This window comes from Falco cherrug, chromosome 1 (genome assembly GCF_023634085.1).
Source record: "Falco cherrug isolate bFalChe1 chromosome 1, bFalChe1.pri, whole genome shotgun sequence".
NCBI lineage: Eukaryota > Metazoa > Chordata > Aves > Falconiformes > Falconidae > Falco > Falco cherrug.
Window position 1 is genome coordinate 71,768,185 of NC_073697.1, and position 9,485 is coordinate 71,777,669.

General features: G+C 51.3%; 1 long non-coding RNA gene across 1 annotated transcript; it reads right to left on the reverse strand.

The window, feature by feature from the left end:
- Positions 1–4,088: 4,088 nt before the first annotated feature.
- LOC129735797 (uncharacterized) lies at positions 4,089–6,588 on the reverse strand. The gene is made up of 3 exons (XR_008731647.1): positions 6,549–6,588; positions 5,954–6,035; positions 4,089–5,540 (listed from the first exon to the last, which is right to left on the reverse strand). It is a non-coding gene; the product is annotated as an uncharacterized LOC129735797 (long non-coding RNA).
- Positions 6,589–9,485: the final 2,897 nt, after the last annotated feature.

Genomic DNA, 9,485 nt, shown 5'->3' on the forward strand with positions numbered 1-9,485 from the left:
CCGGCTGTGCGGCCTCTTTGTACACATTGCTTGTCTCAGTCGCCCGCTCTTCCTGTCCTCTCGCTGGCGCCTTAGCCAGGAGTTGGGGCATTGCTGCTGTTTCCCTTTGCTCTCTCTTTGTGCTAAGCTCGTCAGGTGATACTAGGCTGAAGTTCATGCCTGTGGTCATGCGTCGTCTCTCCCGGATGCTGTCCTCGGGATGTGTTAACTGGCGAGATAGAACAGCAAGCGAGAGTAGACTGGGGTTTCGATGGGCTCAGCCCTCTGGCTGCTGCTGCAGTTCTCAGCCTTTCAGCGTCCTACAGTTCTGCAGCCACCTAGAAGAGGCTGTTCTTGGCGGGCCTGGACTCACACCGATGTGCGCACTGACCCTTTTCTAAATGCTTCAGGTGCCTGGCTGTTCATCAGTGTATTCACCAGCTGTAGACACGATCCTAAGAGAGTAAAGCGGTGATTTGCTTTCAGGCAGCCGGTTGCGGCTATGTGAAGCGACGTGTTCAAGAAGCCCCAAAGGGCCCATTCTTGCAGTGAGTCCAGTGTGAAGTTACTGTTGAAAACAGCCAAATTAGTTGCAGCACATGAAAATTGCCCCAGCGTCAGGTCAAATGCGAGACGCTGAAACCTTTGGCTTTGGACGTTTGTGAGAGGTTCTGAGAGAACAGCTTGTAAAAGCAAGCGTGCTTGTGCGATTTGTGACCCCTCCAGCGCTTGCCATGGTGCTGCAACTCCTCCTGAGAGAGCAGGGAGGCAGTCCTCCTGTCTCACCAGCGTCTTTTTGCAGCATGAAAGCGGAGGCTGGTAGGCTGGCCATGGACCGACACGCCTGGGAAAAAGCATGCTGAGCGGTCTTGGCCTTGTGCTGTATTTTGCTTGGGTCCTGATATACGTGCCGCCACGTACTTCACATGCTGTGTCCTGTGTCTTTGTTTAATGCCCGAGTGCCTGTGGCTGCCTCTGTGAAGAAGGTCGCGGACTCGCCAGGTAGTACGTCCTACCTCTGCAGCAGTGGTCAGCTGGTTGAGAAGTCAGGGGGCCAGCAATGCGTATTGGGGGACGTTTGAGTGATTCAGTATTTTTAATCTCATCTTACTTTGTTGCAGGGAACACCTGTTAGATATTTTTTCTTGTCTTCTCATGTAGAAGGAGAGTGGGTGTGGGCTGGGGAAGTCGGTTACCCTGGTGTGAATTGTAGAATCCAGGTGTGCGGCATGACTGACTTTCTTGCGAGGACACTGTTAGTGCATTTCTTCTGGCTTCCTGTCGTTCTCAGATAGAATTGAAGTGTTCCTTTACTTAACTACAGCGAGTAAGTTACAGAGCTGGTAATAGTCAGTGTTATTCTAATGCATTTTATTCTGCTTCTTGACTGCTTCATGACATTGTTTGGAACGGCTGCACAGGTAGCTGAGTTTAGCGCTCTGTGTTTGTTTTTGTTTTTCAGGAGGCTCTGAAAACTTGGCCATATTCAGTCATCACGATCCAGTGGATAACTCCTGCTTACTTCTGCGTTCGCTGTGCACTCCAAAGAGTTCACGTATTTCTCGAGTGGGCCAGCTCTGCAGTGATAAGATTACGTCTCGGGAGAAGGATAGAAAGGAGTACTTGCAGAAGAAGCTTAGTTTGCAAGCTGAGGACTTCACGGAGCATTTAGCAATAGTTGACACGGATGTGTGACTGTTGAAGTCAGGGTACTACCCGAACCTTCTCAGTAACAGCAGACACATCCTAAAGACTAGAGACTCTCAGCTTTTTGGGGTAGGGACAAGCAATAGTTCAGAAGCTGGGACATCTAATTTTATCAGAGGACACAGAAACGTCGCTGCCTCACAGAGCAGTCTTGAGAGTTACTCTGCCGCTGCTGCACCCTGACGTGATTGTAAGAATCTGCTTCAGCTTCTCGTGCTAGTGAATCCAGGCCTCTAATAAGGCAGGCAGGTGGGATCAAGGATAACGTAACACAAACAGCTTTAATGCTTATCTTGAGTCACACGTTGAACATAACCTTGTTCTTCTCTTTATTACTAGGATGGGTGAAGTGCCCTTGAGAGATCTTTGTTGTCAGACGTCTAGCAAATACAGTCACGGGTGCTTTGGAAAGGGAAATGGGTGAGAAGGTGCAATTGATTGTAACTATCCTTGCAAACTATTGCCCTTCTGGCTCTTACCACGTTTGTTCCATGACCTGTCAGCTTCAAAGTTCATGGAGGGAATGCAACCGTGCTGTTGAAAGACTACATTAATGTGGTTGCTTTAGTTTTGGTTCTGTTCAGTAGTGATCCTGTGAGGCCTCTGCGATGTAATTAAGGTTTTCAGGCTCAGCTGCTGCAGCATGGTGCTGAGGGACAGCTGGTAGGAAACACTCAGGACAGAGATTTGAATGGGACTAAGACAGTCATGAGTACAGCCCAAAAGCATTTGGTCAAGTTCAAGTGTGGCCCGTTCAACAAGTCATTACCACAGCCCTGTCAGTGTGTGGTCACTTAACCCTGCTGTCTGGTTTCCAGCTGACTTTGTAGTGTTTACACCTAAGACACCAGGGAAGTTGCAAAGCACTGCCAGCTCCTGTCCTGCTAGAAGCTCCGTCCCCATTTACTGCAGATGGCAGACTCCTACTCTTGTGCAGCTGTACAGAAATTACATATCTCGGAAAATGTTCCCCATTTACATGGCTTTGTGCGAATGAGTTTCTGCCTCTGTGGTCTGAGTTGGCAGGCAGACCTGAGTAATGCCCACTCTGTGTGACTGGCCTTTGGCCAGCCATTCATAAAAACTCTGTTTCCTGAATGTGCGGCCACACGTTCCTTCAGCCTTACCAGCCTGCTCCGCTGGGGGCTCTAGCACAGCTGGGCACGTGCAGCAGTGAGTGAGCAGCACGAGAAAGCCGAGCTGAGGTAGGCCACCGGGTCTTGGCATACTCCTCTCCTGCAGCGGGAGATGGGAATGGAGGTGGTAGTTGTGACTATAGTAGGCATGATTTGAAGGCAGGGGCCCTTGGAAAGAGAACACTGAGCTCTGCGCTGAGCTAAGCTCCTCTTTCTTTAACGCTGTGCTGCCAGGGTTTCTCTCCTTCCCCGCAAACGGCCAGATGCCTTGAGTGAGCTTGTCTGCACCGAATCATCTGAGTCTGGAAAACAGATGGGAGTAGGGTTGACTTGTCACCTTGCCTTGTTTTTGTGAGATTTAATTGGCAGAGGTATCTTTTAGATGGGTAAGCCCCAATTCTTCCGCTTTCACAGTCCACTCACAGGGCCTGAAAAAGGGCCAGATGCATTTCTGTCCTTGTTGGCTGTATTTCAACGGCTCGAGGTTTGCACGGTGCATTGGAAGGCTGGTTTTGGTCTCATCCTGTCTCGCCCGTGTCTCCCCGCTCCGCATTGGATGCTACAGTGTGTGCTGCTTCTCTGCCAGTCGTGAGAGCTGTGAAAGCAAATTCCAGCTTGCTGTGAGGCAGACGACTGCAGTCATTGTGCAGGCCACATGTGGCAAGTCCAGGGTCTTTCTTTTTCTTTTTTTTTTTTTTCTTTTCTTCCCCAGTGCCTAGGGCTTGGTGTGCATCTCTGCAGACAGGGTGTGCGTGCCCCTCTTCCTACCGCAGTATGTCTGTGACTGCAGAGCCAAGCCTACACACAAGAGCTCTTTGTGCAGGCCTGGCTGAGTCACGCAAACAGATGACCCTGATGCCAAAAGGCGTTGCCTCTGTCCCTCTTTTCATTTAGCTCGCGTCTCATGTACCTGTGCAGCATGGTTGGGTTGAATGACTTGAGGACAAAATACAATGAACATCAAATTGTTTTATTAGGAAGTCTGAACGCCTGTCTTTATAATCTAAGTGCTCAGGTCACATATTTCTGTATGTGAAGGTGGCTGGGAGATGCTTCAGCGGCTGTGAATAGGGGAGGCCTCCGCTGGAAAAGGGATATCCGTGGTTTGGGGGCGGCCGTGGTACAGGTGAGATTTCTGGTAGAGTGTGAGGGCAGGACGGCCTCTTGTTTCCACCACACTTTCTCAGCTGTAGCTCTTCCCTGGGAAGAGCGTGTCTGCTTGCGCTGGACCTCTCTTTCTCAGCATTGCGGACAAAAGACGTTCTTTCTCCCTTTCTGGAAAACATTTTGGAAAAGCAAGCTGTATATTACGAGGCTAGGCTTAGGATGCTGTTAGGCTCGTTTGGCTTTGTTCGGTACGCAGCTGAGAGTATAGAAGCACATCTGCTCTTTGGCAAAGAAGCCTCACTGGGCACCGCTGTCGAAAAGCAGAGGTGCTTGCTTTGGAGGTTTCCTCTTCCTCCTTCTAGTTCTTAGGTAAGATTCCTCTTCACCCTCTCCTCCAGCTGAGTTCCAAGCAATAGTAAATGCTGGCAGCGTCAGAGCTGGCATGAGTGGCTTTGTTAAAATGATCACGTACGCTGGGACTGGCTTGTGTTGCCTCCGTGTGCTTCAGAAGGGGCACAAAGAGGTGACGGTGGCGTTCCTTGGCAGCGCCAGTATGTTTGGCTTGCCCTGACTGGGTAGAGGGTGCAAGAGTGGGCTTTGGTAGCTGGAAAGGTCTGAGGAGGCCTGACGTAGCCTGCAGAGAGTGAGGGCGAGATGTTAGCAGAGGGCGAATGCCAGAGTTTGTTGGCAGAGGGAGTTTCAGCTTGCGTGTGACTTACAGGAGCAGACCTCAGAATGTCACAGGCTCACGGAACGGCTGGGGTTGGAAGGGACCTGTGCAGGCCATGTCGTGCAACCCCCTGCTAAAGCCGGTTTGCCTCGAGCGGGTTGCACAGGGTCGCGTCCAGGTGGGGTTTGAGTATCTCCAGGGAAGGAGGCTGCACAGCCTCTCTGGGCAGCCTGTGCCAGGGCTCCGACAGCCTCCAAGTGAAGACGTTTTCCCTCACACTCGGATGGAATTTCCTGTGTTTCAGTTGGCGCCCGTCGCCCCTTGTCCTGACGCTGGGCACCACTGAAAAGAGCCTGGCCCCATCCTCTTGACACTTGCCCTAAAGATATTTATGTGCACTGAGGAGATGCCCTCTCACTCTTCCCCAGGCTACACAGGCCCAGCTCTGTCAGCCTGTCCTCGTAAGGGAGATAGTGCAGTGCCCTGATGGTCTTTGTAGGTATAAACCGTGCACCGCAATGTAAAAGGAGGTTGCTCTCCAAGGGGTTTCCAGTGCTGCTAAAACTTGGTACTTGTATCAAACTTGTATCAAATGTGATACACGTGTAACTACACTTGTATCAAATTGCCTGGCGTGGCTTGTACTTAGGAGCATTTTTGTCGAAGGCTGGCCATGATCAACTGCAATCACAAAGTTACCTTTTTCACAGGAGGAGAACCCAAAAATTTCTGGTTGTGGGGTTTAGCTTATCCCTCATTGTGGCAACCTCCCTGCAGGTTTTACGTGGCCGGCGTCATTTCCCCGTCTAGGCTTCTCCGATGTGGAGGGAGAGGCTTCAGCAGAGTCGGGCTGTTGATGTTCTCTGCTGCACCTTCCTCAGATTTCAGCACGTCTTTCTCAGTCAGTTCTCAATCCACCAGGCTGAACACAAAGTCTTTCTCTGAAACGTGAAGGTAGCAGAAATTTTGTTCAAATTCCCACTTGCTGCTGATCTGGATGTCTGGGGGTGAATTCAGGAGTTCCCTTACCACGTTTTCAAAGGGCTTAAAGACACGAGAGAGACATTTTGTTTGCTTTCTGCCCGCCCCCAGCCGCCCAGAGCCCCAGTGGGAGAGCGCGTTTTTCCGCCCCGCACCAAACCGGAGAGCGCTGAGGTGTGAGTGACTGCTTTCTGTCTGCTGTCACCTGACTGCTCAGCGCAGCCACAGCTGGGCCCAGCGCACTTTGCTGGTCCCAATTCCTTCCACCTCGGCAACGCCACTCAGCTCAGGTCGATGAGAATTTCAGGGTTTGATGTGAATGTACAAGAGCGCGTGCTTCTCAGAAAGGGATGCAGGTGTGTATCTTTGTTACCTTGTTTACTTGCCCTTGCAAACCATTCTTGGATCTTGGTAAGGGAGTCTGTCTCCAAAAGTTGGCTGATTTTATCCAGCACCTAGAAGACGTACGGGATAGTGACCATGAAAGAAGAGAAGCTGATTCGTGACAGTTTTTGCATGTGTTTCCATTTAGCCCTAGCTGTGTGAGTGTGGGCTTTATGGCCTAGCCCAAGGTGTCCCATCAGGTTTGCCACAGTGTGAGCAAAGGACGCCAGCCTGCAAAAGGTGATGTTGCATGAGCGCCGTGTACGCGGCACTTCAGAGACACCGCAAGGAAACGCTAAGAGTGTTTACTACGTGGAAAGCCCCTTGCATGTGTCATGCCAGATTGACAGGCTGCTTTTTAGAGAACAAGTTTCAGCTGTGTCGTTCCACCAGTGATTGCCCATAGCAACTTCCAGGTAGGGGAGAGCAACTAAGGAGTAAATGCTAAATATGAAAGCCAGTAGTCTCCCCACGGGGGTGGTGGCGGTGGGAAATCTGGCCATTGAAGTCCCACACCATCCTCAAGAGAACTAGGAACGCATACCGTGATAGGAATCCATGTACGGTAGCCCTCGTGTCTTTACCTTTTTTTCCTGATCTGTGTCACCGAGGTCAGAACTCCCCTGGACGCAAGCACGGTCGCGCGAGCTGACGGATGGGGAGGAATGCTGGGTGAGAGGCGTGTCCTGGAGTCCCACTCTGTGTGCAGCTTGTGCAGAGGCTTGGAATCGTTTCTGCAGAAGCTTTCCAAAAGAGAAAGCAACGTGTAAAGGAGTGGCTTGACTCCATTTCTGCAGCGCTTAAAGGCAGTGTGAAACGTAGGGCTAACACTAGTCCCCAGCAAGGGAGTGCAGCAGAAAACACATCTGAAACTGTCGCTCGCTTGGACAGGAACACCTGTAGGTTAACTGCATTAGGTTAACTGTTACAGCTTCTACTACACATTGCCGAGATTGCAGTACATATCTACGGCAAATGCGTAACGCTGGAGGAGAATGAGAGTGATGCCGGGTAACTACTGGTGGAAGTCAGGTGAGGAAGCCATTAAGGCTGCAGCTTGAGGCTAAAGAGTTATGGCAGCAGGAATCCTTTACTGGAATTTATGAGCACAGCTGCAAAGTTGGATCTGAACCTCAGTGTGTTGCTTCTAGAGAACGGTGTCAGCCCAAGCAGAACTGCTGGCAGTAAGTAATCTAAAGAAGCGTTGTGTGTGAGGGGAGGAGGCTTTCTCCTGGGCTTGCTTGTTGTATAGCGTGATGTTTTCTCCCCGGCACTACCAAATCAGAGTAGCGTTAAATATCTGAACACGATACAGTTATGGTTTAGCTGTCGTACTGCTTGACACCATTTCCCTTCCAAGCTCTCATATTCTACATGTGGGATGCTGACATCCCTCTTTTTTGTTTTGCACTGTCCTCCTTAGCAATCGGAGGCCATCAATTCAGGTTACAGTGTTGAGAAGTGAGGGAGAGTGTGCCGCAGTAAAGAGCCATGTCTTTTCCTTCCCATTACCTTTCCAGGCACAGTAGAGTTCTTCCCAAGCCTTTCGGGAACATCGGCACGTCCTTCTGGGTGTCCTCTTGGCAGGCTGCTGCTTACAGCACAGACCAGAGTGTTGTTTAATCCTGTGCAAGAAACCAAAGGATACAGTCTTTCCTACAATAAACACGCGCAGTTAACTTGGCAGGTGATCTCCAAGGAGAGTCTGTGCTGGAAGGATGGAAAAGGGAGGTATCGGACCTGAAGTTTGTAGGCCCTGATACAGGGCTGATGGAACGGTGTGTAAACCCTGGGTAAACCTGGCATACTTGGGTAGGTGGCAGAGGGCCGTAAGCAGCCTGTTAGGGAGGACGGTGTGACCAGCCGCTACCTCAAGAGTAATGGTGCTCCAGGTACGACCTGGAGAGTGGGCAGGTGGGGTGAAGCCCACTCCCTGAGCGGTGCCAATCAGGAGAAAAGTGTCGTTTGTCCGTGTGTCTTCAGAAGAGGCTTGTGGTTTTCAATGAGAGCCGCGGCATTTAATGAAGGATTGGAACCCTCCTTTCTTAGCCAGGCTCAAAGGGATTTCTTAACAAGCCGCTGTTTTCCTGGTGGAATACCAGTCCAACTGGGTTTCACATGGCAAAGCAGCAGTGCTGCGAAGTAGCTGGTGGAGGATTTTCAGCACCTTGATTCTGTTCACATACTAAGCCGAAAGTAGCGACAGCCGAAACAGTTACTTGTTGTCTTGGTGCAAGAGTAGTAGTTGCACCTTGTAAAGAGTTTAGTGCGGCTAAGCTGAGGTTATTGCTTGCTGAGGACAGGTAAGGCTGCTCAGTCGATTGAAATGAAGGCAGCAGCTTTCTCTGTGGGAATGCTCCTCTTAGAAATGGGAAACGGCAGCAGTGGGTATTTTGGAACAAAATGGTGGTTACGCTCACATTTCTCTCTGAGCGTGCCAGGGCAGTTGTCCTGGCTCTCTGTGTGGTCTCTCGGGAAGTCTTACCTGGTATGTGGCGGACCATCCGAGGATGGGGGATGTTCCTGGAGTGATGGTAGTAGTTTTCGCCTGAGCAGCTAAGCTGCGAGTCACGCTGGTTGTTCTTCCCCATGTCGTGGCTCAAGTGAGGTTCACACGTTGACTCAGAATCGGTCTTTGTTGTGTGAACTTGCTGGCCCTCGTGTGCAGCGTCTTTGTTCAGGGCAGGCTGGCTCTTCCGCCGGTGGGCTGAGGCCAAACGCTGGGGGTGAAGTGGAGAACAAGTGAGAACAGCAAAGGAGACGTCCAGGCCTTCTTGGTGTCTGCCTTTCCTAAGGGTTGTGTGCGCAGGGAGGCAGCCCCCTCTTTATATCTCTTTATGGTTGCTATCTGTTGTAGAGTTTGGATTGCGAGGTTGAATAACAGATTAGTAGCTGTTATTACCGTTATCCTGTGGGGGTTTTTTTCCCTTTCCGGTAGTAGCAGTCCCTAATGTTCCCAGTCGTCTTTGCCTCTGGCACTTGCCTGGCACACTCGGTACTGTAACGTCTAAGACTGGGAACATCCCAAGACAGTTGGTTTGTTGAAGGCACCTGGCAAATGTCACACGTGGGGGATGAGCTGATCTGATCTCTTCTGTGATGATCCAGGCTCTAGTTCAACAAATACTCGCCGAGGCACCTGGCTTGGGTGCAAGCGCATCCCCAGTGGAGTGATGGATCTTAGCGTACGGGGGGAGTGGCCCGTGAGCCAGCGAAACCCCCTGGGAGGGCAGAGACCTTCCAGGAGCCAGCAGCTCCCACGAGAGCAGCTGAAGAGGTGTGGGCAGGGCCAGGGGTCCTGGAAGCTGCTCCTCACTCCCACAACGTTCAGCCCTGGGGAGCGCTGCGACCGGGGCGGGCAAACAGGAGGCTTTGCAGGGTGGCCGTTTGGGTGGGAGGGCACCTCTTTCAGGGGGAGACATTGCGCTGGCCAAAGGTGAGAGACTTGAGGTACACACAAGCCAGCAACTGGGCATTGTTCTGTGGTCATCTGCACAGGTCAAGGACCATGCAGTGGTGGA